Source organism: Entelurus aequoreus, linkage group LG20, assembly GCF_033978785.1.
Source record: "Entelurus aequoreus isolate RoL-2023_Sb linkage group LG20, RoL_Eaeq_v1.1, whole genome shotgun sequence".
Classification (NCBI taxonomy): Eukaryota; Metazoa; Chordata; class Actinopteri; order Syngnathiformes; family Syngnathidae; genus Entelurus; species Entelurus aequoreus.
The window spans coordinates 42,380,778-42,395,300 of NC_084750.1; positions in this window are offsets into that span (position 1 = coordinate 42,380,778).

Consider the following 14,523-nt stretch of genomic DNA (forward strand, 5'->3'; position numbering starts at 1 on the left):
GGGGCATCAAGGGGCTTAAATTTGATATGCTTTTTAAATGTTAATATCGCTGACCATCACCCTCATTTAATGATGGCAGCCAAAATCGTGATCGTGATTCAAATGTAGCACTAAATGCTACCCCCCGCGGGGCTTGGACTGTCGAAATTTGAGGAACCATTGAGCGTAATCCAAATGTGAAATCCACCAAGTTGAGCAGACGTGGAGCCTTGGCAAGGACAGCAAAATGTTTTAAAAAAAAATGACTGCCACAGAGTTGGGGTCATCAGCGTGGTCATTAAGCGGACCGTAATGGGCCATGAGAGGGGCTGTTCTGCTCTGGCACGGAGCCGGCCGGCCTGCGGAGCACGCCGCCATTACCATCTTAACGGATGGCGCCATTATGTCTCTGGTGGAGGGGAACCGGACAAGTTGTGGAGGAAAGAGAACATGCTCACTGCAAAGTCATAAAGTTGTTACTATACATCGCAGGTGTCAAACTCAAGGCCCGTGGGTCAGACCTGGCCCGCCACCTCAATTTGTGTGGCCCGCGAAAGGATGCAAATAATATGTGTTAATAAAATACCTTATCTTTTCTTAATAAATGTATTACATATATTTACACTTTAATCATCTCTAATAATAAAACTAAATATATAATTTTGTATCAGTTTTTGTTCATCCATCCATCCATTTCCTACCGCTTGTCCCTTTTCGGGGTCGCGGGGGGTGCTGGAGCCTATCTCAGCTACATTCGGGCGGAAGGCGGGGTACACCCTGGACAAGTCGCCACCTCATCGCAATTAAAGATAAATACATAAATATTTGCTTGACTTGTGATTTCAATCCAACAAATTGTTCATTGCAAAAATTTTACAGTAACATTTTTTACAGTAAAATCCACTTTTAATATAGAGTAATAATACTCTATAAAAACACAACAACCGCAGATTTTGCAGTATAAAAAACTAGCATGAATTTTTCCGTGAAAAAAAAAATAGTGGTACCTTTTTTCCATTTTATTTAATTTAATTCCATTTGCTTATTTATTGTATATGCTGTAAAAAAAAATAATAATAATAATACAAATATTACAGTAAAATTGTGGCGAATGAGCTGACAGTTTTTAACAGTACAATCTAAAGATTTTGTTTTGTACAACGTACATTAAAAAAAGACAAAATGATCAAATATATAGACAATTATACACGTTTTATATATACACATTGATATTCATACTGTATATTATTCACTGAAAGATCGAACAATGGGAGACCGGGCTTTCTGCTTCGCCGCTCCCAGTTTGTGGAACACTCTCCCTGACCACCTGAGGGCACCACAGACTTTGGATGCTTTTAAAAAAGGCTTAAAAACCCTTCTTTTAAAAAACATCTTTTTTTTTTATATATATGCATACTAGTTCTAGCTGTTTGGCTGTTCTAGTTTTTATTTTTATTTATTTTTTATTATCTTTTTATTTTTATTTTTTTAATACACTGTAGCACTTTGAGGTTGTTTACTCAATGTAAAGTGCTTTTTACAAATAAAATATATTATTATTATTATTATTACTGTTAAAAGAGGCCCTCTGAGGGCGACCATAACTGCGATGTGGCCCTCAAAGATAAATGTTATGTTGTATTTTATTTTTTATCATATCGTATATGTATCGTGTGCTTTTTTAAAATTTTTCTCTCTCTTTCTTTTAAATTGTAATTTTACTGCCTTTTTTACATGATGGCCGGGGGAATACAGATGAAAACTAGCCTTCTGGCTAATTCTGGCTTTTTTAACCATGAAATTGCATTGTCCCCTTTGATAAATAATACTTTAGTTTATTTAGTAAATTAGTTTATTATCAATAATAATTGATATTAAACTAATTGTAATCATAAATGACAATGAGTTTGCCACACCTGCTATACATGATGCTAGCAAGATACACTATATTGCCAAAAGTATTTGGCCACCTGCCTTTCCTCACATATGAACTTGAAGTGCCATCCCATGGAATTGTCCAAAATGTTTTGGTACCCTGGAGCATTCAAAGTTCCTTTCACTTGTACTGAGGGGCCAAGCCCAACTCCTGAAAAACAACCCCACACCATAATTCATCCTCCACTAAATTTCACACTCGGCACAATGCAGTCCGAAATGTAGCGTTCTCCTGGCAACCTCCAAACCCAGACTGGTCCATCAGATTGCCAGATGGAAAAGTGTGATTCATCAGTCCAGAGAAGGCGTCTCCACTGCTCTAGAGTCCAGTGGCGACGTGCTTTACACCACTGCATCGCACGCTTTGCATTGGACTTGGTGATGTATGGCTTAGATGCAGCTGCTCGGCCATAGAAACCCATTCCATGAAGCTCTCTGCGTACCGTATGTGGGCTAATTGGAAGGTCACATGAAGTTTGGAGCTCTGTAGCAACTGACTGTGCAGAAAGTCTTTGCACTATGCTGACCTCTCTGTCAGTTTACCTGGCCTACCACTTGGTGGCTGAGTTGCTGTTGTTCCCAAACTCTTCACTTTTCCTAGAATAAAGTTGACTTTGGAATATTTATGTCACGACAGGGTTTTCGCAGCTTACTGCGGGGTCGTTCTCCCAGGAATGCAGACGGACTACTCCGGACAAGGCGTGCAGGTAAAAACATGATTTATACCTCAAAATCAAAGTATTACAAAAAACGGAAAACGAGTCGACAGAACCACGTGCCTGATCAAACTCGAAGCTAAAGCAAATACTTAGCATAGACTATGGACAAGGCAAAAGTCACGTAATTGGTGCATGTAGCAAACACTTAGCATAAACTCGAAAGAAGACATGAACCTACGTGACTGTTGCATACAGCAAACAATGACGCCAGGCCGACTGACCGACAAAGGCAGGCTTAAATAATGCCTCTCATTAGTGCTCGGGTAGCAGGTGAGTGGGCGAACACTAATTAGAGACAGGTGAACATAATGAGCAACCATGGCAACCAAACCAAACTCAGAAGTGCACAAAAAGTAACTACAGGAGTCCAAAACTAACAGAAAACACAAAACATGATCCGGACTACGGATCATGACAATTTAGGAGTGAGGAAATTTCACGACTGGATTTGTTGCACAGGTGGCATTCTGTGACAGTTCCACGCTGGAAATCACTGTGAGCGGCCCATTCTTTCACAAATGTTTGTAGAAACAGTCTCCATGCCTAAGTGCTTGATTTGATACATTAGGACAGTGGTTCTCAACCTTTTTTCAGTGATGTACCCCCTGTGAAAATTGTTTTAATTCAAGTACCCCCTAATCAGAGCAAAGCATTTTTGGTTGAAAAAAAGAGATAAAGAAGTAAAATACAGCACTATGTCATCAGTTTCTGATTCATTAAATTGTATAAATGGGCAAAATATTGCTCATTTGTAGTAGTCTTTCTTGAACAATTTGGAAAAAAAGATAGGTTTTTATTTATATTTATAAAGGGTTTTTGAATTGTTGCTATTTTTAGAATATTTAAAAAAAATCTCACGTACCCTTTGGCATACCTTCTGGTACCCCCAGGGGTACGCGTACCCCCATTTGAGAACCACTGCATAAGGACACCCGATTCTCATCATTTATATGGGTGGCCAAATACTTTTGGCAATATAGTGTACTTCTTGTTGCAAATCCTGTTTTGGTGAAATATATTTAGGAGCTCGCTGGCTTACTGCAGCTTATTTCCTGCTTATTACAATTCAATTAGCCACGACTGCGAAATGTGATGAACGATCCACTTTTATGTTCCGTCGCAAATTCATCCTGTTTTTGAAATGAAGTGAAAGTGATTGATTTTGCATGTCAGCGTGAGACACGCAGAGGTGGGAGGATCTTTCTCCCGCACAGGCCTTTGTGACCTTTTGTCCAAGTCATCAATTACTCCGCTTTCTCTTTTTGTCTACTCCTTTGTACGCAGCGCACGGGGACGCACGTCTTCTCTGCACATGCACACAAAAACATGCGGTGCACACAACAGGTCTAATGATCAGCCTGGAGTGGGTTCAAACATTTTCTTATAATAAAGCCGACAGTTGACTTTGGAATATTTAGGAGCGAGGACATTCCACGACTGGATTTGTTGCACCAGGTGGCATCCTGTGACAGTTCCAGGCTGGAAATCACTGCACTGCAAAAAGTCAGTGTTCAAAAACAAGAAAAAAAAAATACAAAAATGAGGGGTATTTTACTTGAACTAATCAAAAAATGTTGCCAATAGAACAAGAAAATTTGGCTTGTCAAGGCTTTCCAAAACAAGTAAAATTAGCTAACCTCAATGAACCCAAATATACCTTAAAATAAGTATATTCTCACTAATAACAAGTGCACTTTTCTTGGTAGAAAAAAAATATGAGACCTTTTTGCTCAATATGTTGAAAAATATTCTTAAATTAAGTAAATGCTAGTGCCATTATCTTGACATAATGATATGCTCTCGGCATTACATTTCTTGAAACCAGCAAACTTATACTAAAAACTAATTTATTGTTCTTAATGGAAAGGCAACAAGGCAAGAGCTTGTTACTCTCGGGGTCTCCTAGCCGCTCAGGCAAATCATATTGTCTAAAAATGCATTTTTCCATGGATAACATGACATCATCGCGCCAAGTGCGTGCTCTTTCAGTCAAGTTAGAGATGCTACCTCAGTAGAAGCATTTAAGTCTCATCTTAAAACTCATTTGTATACTCTAGCCTTTAAATAGACTCCCTTTTTAGACCAGTTGATCTGCCGTTTCTTTTCTTTTCTTTTCTACTCTGCTCCCAACCCGCGGTGGACCGCTAGCCTGTCCATCAGATGGGGACATCTCTACGCTGCTGACCCGTCTCCGCTCGGGATGGTTCCTGCTGGCCCCACTATGGACTGGACTTTCGCTGATGTGTTGGACTTTCACAATATTATGACAGACCCACTCCACATCCATTGCTTTCGGTCTCCCCTAGAGGGGGGGGGGGGGGGGGGTTACCCACATATGCGGTCCTCTCCAAGGTTTCTCATAGTCATCCACATTGACGTCCCACTGGGGTGAGTTTTCCTTGCCCGTATGTGGGCTCTGTACCGAGGATGTCGTTGTGGCTTGTACAGCCCTTTGAGACACTTGTGATTTAGGGCTGTATAAATAAACATTGATTGATTGATTGATTGAATTAGTGCGCATATATACAGCCCGGCCAAACATTTTTTAATTTTAATTTTGAAGAATATACCTGAATGTGCATGAACTATTTCTGTTCAAAATAGTTAGAAATGTCAAATTAAATATTAACTGTCAGTTTACTGCACTGTGCCAACTGTACTACTATATGAGTACCTATTTTCTATTGTTTCATTGAAAATAAAACAGCAAAGTCCATTTGGCTGTCATCTGTTTTAATTATGAGACACAATTGTGTCAAAGTCATGATTTTTTATTTCATGCTTGAAATAAGAAATGATTACTTTAAAAAAGTAGTTTTATACTTGTGAGTGTTGATGACACAGCTTTGCAACACTTGATCTTCTAGTTTCAAGCATGTTTTACTCAATATAGGTCATCAAATCTCAGCAACAAGCTGTAATATCTTACTGACATCATTTAGGACCAAAACCCTTAAAACAAGTAAAACACTCTAACATAAAATCTGCTTAGTGACAAGAATTATCTGATCAGACAGAAAATAAGCAAATATCACCCTTATTTGAGATATTTCATCTTAAGTTTTTGCAGTGTGAGCTCCTGAGAGCGGCCCATTCTTTCACAAATGTTTGTAGAAACAGTCTCCATGCCTAAGTGCTTGATTTGATACACCTGTGGTCGGGCCAAATGATTAGGACACCTGCTTCTCATCATTTGGATGGGTGGCCAAATACTTTTGGCAATATAGTGTATATTATCACTATATTGTTTCTGACACACGCAACTCGGGCTGGCTGCTCTGGAAAAAACAAAGCCTGCTCACTCCGGTTTGTTCCTGGTCTGAGCTGTTGTGACGTAGATTACCGTAATTTGATTGATTGATTGATTGAAACGTTTATTAGTAGATTGCACAGTACAGTACATATTCCGTACAATTGACCACTAAATGGTAACACCCCAATAAGTTTTTCAACTTGTTTAAGTCGGGGTCCACGTTAATCAATGCATGGTACAAATATATACTATCAGCATAATACAGTCATCACACAAGTTAATCATCAGAGTATATACAGTGAATTATTTACATTATTTACAATCCAGGGGGTGGGATGTGGAAGGGGTTGGGGCAAGGGGCTAGGTTTGGTTGATATCAGCACTCCAGTCATCAACAATTACATCATCAGAGAAATGGACATTGAAACAGTGTAGGTCTGACTTGGTAGGATATGTACAGCGAGCAGTGAACATAGTGAGCTCAGAAAGCATAAGAACAAGTATCTACATTTGATTATTTACAATCCGGGGAGGTGGGATGTGGTTGGGGGAGGGGGTTAGGCTGGGGGTGTAGCTGCCTGGAGGTGTTCTTTTAGTGCGGTTTTGAAGGAGGATCAATCAATCAATCAATGTTTACTTATACAGCCCTAAATCACGAGTGTGTCAAAGGGCTGCTAGAGATACACACTATTTTACACCTGTTGGGAATGCATTACATATGTGGCATAGAAAGACAATGAGTTAAGACCTTTGTTAGATCGGAATCTGGGTTTGACGTGGTTTGTGGAGCTCCCCCTGGTGTTGTGGTTATGGTGGTCGTTTACGTTATGGAAGTAGTTTGACATGTACTTCGGTATCAGGGAGGTGTAGTGGATTTTATAGACTAGGCTCAGTGCAAGTTGTTTTACTCTGTCCTCCACCCTGAGCCAGCCCACTTTGGAGAAGTGGGTAAGAGTGAGAAGAAGTAATAACTCATAAAACACCCAAAAGCGCAGATTTCGACCATTGAAATTAGGCATGTCTGATAAAATCGGACTACCGATATTATCGGCCGATAAATGTTTCAAAATGTAATATCGGAAATTATCGGCATCGGTTTCAAAACTTAAAATGTATGACTTTTTAAAAGGCCGCTGTGTACACGGACGTAGGGAGAAGTACAGAGCGCCAATAAACCTTAAAGGCACTGCCTTTGCGTGCCGGTCCAATCACATAATATCTACGGCTTTTCACACACACAAGTGAATTTCAGGGCATACTTGGTCAACAGCCATACAGGTCACACTGAGGGTGACCGTATAAACAACTTTAACACTGTTACAAATATGTGCCACACTGTGAACCCACACCAAACAAGAATGACAAACACATTTCGGGAGAACATCCGCACCGTAACACAACATAAACACAACAGAAAAAATACCCAGAAACCCTTGCAGCACTAACTCTTCCGGGACACTACAATATACATCCCCTAATACCCCCCCACACACCTCAACCTCGCCCACCTCAACCTCCTCATGCTCTCTCAGGGAGAGCATGTCCCAAATTCCAAGCTGCTGTTTTGAGGCATGTTAAAAAAAATAATGCACTTTGTGACTTCAATAATAAATATGGCAGTGCCATGTTGGCATTTTTTTCCATAACTTGAGTTGATTTATTTTGGAAAACCTTGTTACATTGTTTAATGCATCCAGCCGGGCATCGCAACAAAATTAGGCATAATAATGTGTTAATTCCACGACTGTATATATCGGTATCGGTTGATATCGGTATCGGTAATTAAGAGTTGGACAATATCGGATATCGGCAAAAAAGCCATTATCGGACATCTCTAATTGAAATACTTTCTATAGTTCAAGACTTACGGTCATTTAAAAACAGCACTGCACATCATAATGGCGGCGACAGTTTTGATGTTAATGGTCTAAAAAAAATATTATGTAGAACGTCCGGCGGGCCAGATTGAAAACCATAACGGGCCGCATTTTGCCCAGGTCTGAAGTACATACCGTATTTTTCGGAGTATAAGTCGCTCCGGCCGAAAATGCACAATAAAGAAGGGAAAAAACATATATAAGTCGCACTGGAGTATAAGTTGCATTTTTGGGGGAAGTTTATTTGATAAAAGCCAACACCAAGAATAGACATTTGAAAGGCAATTTCAAATAAATAAAGAATAGTGAACAACAGGCTGAATAAGTGTACGTTATATGAGGCATAAATAACCAACTGAGAAGGTGCCTGGTATGTTAACTTAAGAGTCATTCAAATAACTATAACATATAGAACATGCTATACGTTTACCAAACAATCTGTCACTCCTAATCGCTAAATCCCATGAAATCTTATACGTCTAGTCTCTTACATCAGTGGTTCTCAACCTTTTTTCAGTGATGTACCCCCTGTGAACATTTTTTTAATTCAATTATACCCCCTAATGCAAAGCATTTTTGGTTGAAAAAAAGAGATAACGAAGTAAAATACAGCACTATGTCATCAGTTTCTGATTTATTAAATGATATAACAGTGCAAAATATTGCTCATTTGTTGTGGTCTTTCTTGAACCATTTGGGAAAAAAAGACATAAAAATAACTAAAAATTTGTTGAAAAATAAACAAGTGATTCAATTATACCGTATTTCCTTGAATTGGAGCAGGGAATATAGTATTCGCACGTCTAGAATTACTGCCGGGTCAAACACGTTTCTCAAAATAATTAACGCATGCTTGGCCTTATCGCCGGTTTATTATTGAAGCCGGATCAAATTCGTTTCGCAAAATATTAATTTTATTATCGCATGTCTATAATTTTCACCGGGTCAAACTCGTTTCGCAAAATATTTAGCATATGGCTAGAACTTCCACCGGGTCAAATTCGTTACGTCACGAGTGACGCTTTACCTGTCCTCATTTTCAAAATGGAGGAAGCTGCTTTCAGTAGTTTGCAATCGCACAAAGGAAAAAAGATAAAGAGCTATTCAGTAGGATTTAAGGTCCAAGCTATTGAATACCGGTACAGTATGCTAAAAAGAACAGTAAGCAGCTATGTTTTATTAATATACCGTAGCTGCGTGTGTCAAATACTGTATAAGTCATTAAATGACTCCCGCCTCCTGGTGGTAGAGGGCGCTGCCGCGCTAGTGATCCTTCTTGCGACTTCCGGTACTGCAGAAGAAGTGAACACACGCAGCAAGAGATTATTTTTTTTCCCTTTTAACAAGGAGGATTACATACCGGTATCTAAAATAAAACAGTTTTCTAAACTGGACTTTCAATGGAAGCAGGAGGTAATAATTAAAGGAATATCTCCATCGAGACAGAGACTTTTAAAAAGGAAAAAAGAAAATAATGAAGACTTCTATAAACAAGTTATCGATGCTTTTGGTCAGAAGGAGCTGCAAATGGACTCCATTTATAAGTACAGGTAAGACCATAATAACGTTTTTTTTAATTAAATGTGCTTTTCATGATGGTATGCTTACATCACACTCAAAGCGCACGCCTAAATTTTATGGATTCCTTTTGGTAAACGCCGGAGTGAGAAGAGGTTTTAAAATAATTACCGCATGCACGGCCATCCCGCCGGTTTCCGGTAACCGCAGGAGTGACAGGAGGTTTTAAATTAATTAACGCCCCTGCGGTTATTCAAGGAAATACGGTAAATAAAGATTTCTATACACAGAAGTAATCATCAACTTAAAGTGCCCTCTTTGGGGATTGTAATAGAGATCCATCTGGATTCATGAACTTCATTCTAAACATTTCTTCACAAAAAAAGAAATCTTTAACATCAATATTTATGGAACATGTCCACAAAAAATCTAGCTGTCAACACTGAATATTGCATTTCTTTTCACAGTTCTTTTTGACAGACATTTTAAAAAAATCTCACGTACCCCTTGGCATACCTTCAAGTACCCCCATTTGAGAACCACTGTCTTACGTGAACGAGCTAAATAATATTATTTGATATTTGACGCAAATGTGTTAATAATTTCACACATAAGTCGCTCCTGAGTATAAGTCGCATCCCCGGCCAAACTATAAAAAAAAACTGTGACTTATAGTCCGAAAAATAGGGTACTCAAAGCGCTCCCATTCACACTTGGGTGGTGCTAGTAGATGGCTTGACGCTAGAGAGGATTTGAGCACTGACGTTTGCTAGGAATCTCCGGTCCAATAAATGATTAATATTGTTTTGTTGTGCCAACACATTTTGTTTGTAGCCTGCAGCTACAAATATTCTGTGTACATGGAATGTGAATTCTTAACGAGCGACACAGTCGCCTTTTAACAGAGGTGTTATTCTGTGAGCGTACTCCCATTCCCTGATGTTGAAGGTCCATGCAAGCTGGGTGCGAGCCATGGCTAACTAACCAGCTGCTCTCCCCCGGTGGGAGTCATTAGCAGCCAAGCTCATCCTTTTGTTACACAAGCCAGTTTGTGTCCCTCACCCCTGAGCCCAACCCCGAGGCCCTTGGTGTTCTCCTGCGCACCTGGACTTCCTGTTTCCTCCATCTCCGTGTCTTTGGCTCTCACGGCTGATTAATCTTACACCGGGCTCGATAAACAGGAGGGGAGTGAGCGATGGGAGGATGGTGTTTGCAGGATTGGGAAAATTAGCTGATAGACTGAAGTTCCTACAAACAATAAATGTCATTGGACAATCTGGGGACATTCCATTTGAAGTCTCCTTAAAGTCAAATGGGACAAAAATCTTGTTGTTCTTGAACCTTCTGGTCTGGGTTCATATTTGTTTTAACTTTTTCTGTTATGGTATGCTCTTTATTGTCACTGCACAAGTACAACAAAATTTAGTTTCCACCAGAAACCCGTTCAATATCAGACAAACATTGCACAGGAAGGCTGATGGGTCGCCACTTACGGCACCCCGTAAAAGGTGAGGAAAAGGTAGACGCTCGTTGTGGATTAGGGTTGCACGGTGTACTAGTATAGCACTGAGATACTAATTAATCATATTCAGTATTGATTGATTGATTGAGACTTTTATTAGTAGGTTGCACAGTGAAGTACATATTCCGTACAATTGACCACTAAATGGTAACACCCGAATAAGTTTTTCAACTTGTTTAAGTCGGGGTCCGCCTCTAAAAAGTACCGGTCACCGACCCCCGTTTTTCTTCACGGGCATGACATTGCTGGTTTTACGAGCAGAGGAGCATGTTCGGCAGCGCACAAACACAGAGTACTTACAAGTAGACACGGTGTGTAGACAGAAAAGGGAGAATGGACGCATTTTGGCCCAAAAACTAAAGATAAAGGTGAAGTTATAACACTGAAACATCCTCAGGAAGAGGTGCTTTAAAACATGGCTAGCTAGCTAGCGGCAATCGTCCAGCTGCAGTCTGCAGTGTTTTAGCTACTTCAAAATCACTAATCCTCAGTGACAAATAAAGTAAGTTTCTCACAAGTATCATTATCACTGCAGGACGAGGAATAGCTAAACATGCTTCACTACACACCGTAAGAGGATACAATAGCTCACCGGCGTCACAATGTAAAGCGCCAAGGGTGGATCTACACCTGACATCCACTGTAATGATACCAAGTACAGGAGCATATCTAGTCGATACTACTATGATTACATCGATATTTTTTAGCATCACATTTAAAAAAAAATCTTATTATGTTTATAAAGTCAGGAAATATGTCCCTGGACACACGAGGACCAATGTATGATCCTGTAACTACTTGGTATCGGATTGATACCCACATTTGTGGTATCATCCAAAACTAATGTAATGCATCCAAACAGCAGAAGAATAAGTGATTATTACATTTTAACAGAAGTGTAGATAGAACATGTTGAAACAGAAAATAAGCAGATATTAACAGTAAATGAACAAGTAGATTAATAATGAATTTTCTACCACTTGTCCTTAAAAAATTTTGACAAAATAAAAAAATGACACAGTATGTTACTGCATATGTCAGCAGCTAAACTAGGAGTTTTTGTTTGCTTACTAATAAAAGAAAAGTTGTCTTGTATGTTCACTATTTTATTTAAGGACACAATTGCAAGAAGAAAAGTAATGTACCGTATGATTTGTTGTTAAAATAATGCCATTTGTGTGGTCCCCTTTGTCTATAAAAGTATCAAAATCAATTTTGGTTCCGGTACCAACATATTGATATAGAGACAACCGTAGTGAGGATCAGTTAAAATTAAAAAAATATATAAGACCCCCAGACTGGGGCCGAGAATAAAACTCGATAGCCGATAAGCACGTATACACGTGTTGACACAGAAACCACAAGACTTGCAACAGGAGGGGAGGGGGCAGACTAGCCACCAGGGGTGCTGCTCCGTTGTCCGTTATATAACAAGTGGGGTGAACAGGGAAGGAGTTTCGTCTTAGTCTTGCTCTAATTTCACAATAACTGTCAGGCCTGAAGATAAATATCTCACTTGTAATATATTTATTATTTTAATTTCACCCTTTTGATTAGATAATGTCACCCTCCCGCAGGTGACATCATCTAATCTTTGTTGCAAGCCTCGAGTCTCGATATGTGCTAGTTTGTGCTTATTGTTGCTCAAGGATTATTTCTGGTCTCAAATTGATCTGAACGTGTAAACAGACTCGTCTGTCTGCAACTTCACCTTTCCTTTCCCTGTATTCACCACTAGCCTTGCACCCACTCATGTTATCCCGTGTTGAAGTCACCATGCTAAGACACTCTCCATCACATTGCTGTGTGTAAAACTTACGTCTCTCCTCACGAGTAAAATGTAACTCTGTCTCTGCATGATTCCTTGCTTCTAGTCTGTTTAATAGATGTCATCAGTGTTTGAACCTGACACCACCAACCTAGAGAGTTTACAGTGATAGCAGCCTACATCCCTCCAGATGCTAATGCTAAGCTAGCAATGAAACGACTCTATGCTAGCATTAGCAAACAGCAGAACACACACCCCGAGGCAGCCTTGAATGTTGCTGAAAACAACTTAAAGTCTGTACTCCCTAAATTCTACCAACATGTCTCCTGTCCTACCAAAGGGGACATGACATTGGACCATGTCCATACCAACATTCCTGAGGCTTACAAAGCCTCCCACCTGGGGCAAATCAGATCACCTCTCTTTGTTCCTGATCCCCAAGTACACACCGCTGATCAGACGTGTGAAACCATCAACCAGGACAATCAAAGTGTGGCCTGAGGGAGCAGATTCGGAGCTGCGGAACCGGTTTCAGCAGACTGACTGGAGCTCGTTTGCCACCCGGTCTACCCAGGACCACCATACCGACATCAACCTCTACAATCTCCTCCGTTGTGGATTACATCAACACCAACGTCGATGATGTCACCACCCTCAAACGGATAACCACGTACCATAACCAGAAGCCGTGGATGAACAGACTCGAGTCGGCGGAAATTCCTCGAATATATTTTGTAATCGAATTACTCAAGCTACTCGAGGAATCGTTTCAGCTCTAATACATACATATACACAGACCGTATTTTTCGGACTATAAGTCGCAGTTTTATAAGTCGCGACTTATGTGTGAAATTATTAACACATTAGCGTAAAATATCAAATAATATTATTTATCTCATTCACGTAAGAGACTAGACGTATAAGATTTCATGGGATTTAGCGATTAGGAGTGACAGATTGTTTGGTAAACGTATAGCATGTTCTATATGTTATAGTTATTTGAATGACTCTTACCATAATATGTTACGTTAACATACCAGGCACCTTCTCAGTTGGTTATTTATGCCTCATATAACGTACACTTATTAGGCCTGTTGTTCACTATTCTTTATTTATTTTAAATTGCCTTTCAAATGTCTATTCTTGGTGTTGGATTTTATCAAATAAATTTCCCCCAAAAATGCGACTTATACTCCAGTGCGACTTATATATGTTTTTTCCCTTCTTTATTATGCATTTTCGGCCGGTGCGACTTATACTCCGGAGCGACTTATACTGCGAAAAATACGGTACATACATACATATATATATATATATAAACATATACGTACATATATATACATATTTATATATAATCTGTCTCATTGCAGATGAGACAAACTGCCTGTTCCTTGCACTGAACAAAAAAAAAAAGTCATATGTCCACTGATGTTTAAAAACTCTACACTCGGGAGTTTATTTTACGTTTCCCCAACGATTTCGCCATTTTCTTCCCTCGTGCACTAATTGACTGAAGGAGTGCGCACGTGATGACGTCACGTTATGGATGGGAAAATGCATTTTTAGACAATATGATTTGCTTGAGCGGCTGGCAGACCCCGAGAGTAACAAGCGGTAGAAAATGGATTGATGGATGGGCTAGAAAGGACAGATTAAAAAAAATAATTACAAAAAAAATAGATAAAACATTTGTATTTTTTATTATTTCAAATCCGGCCCACGGGTAGTCCCGAGTAATACAAAAAAATTTTTTTTTTTTTTAGTCGGCACTACCCGCAGGCCGGATTTTGGACACTGGCGGACCGTATCTGGCCCGCGGGCCATAGCTTAGGGACCCCTGGACTAGCATGTTTATGTTTTGCGAATGACTTGGAGGACATTTTGATGTCAACTGTCTGTCAAGCTGTGCACATACTGCCATACTTGCCAACCTTGAGACCTCAGAATTAGAG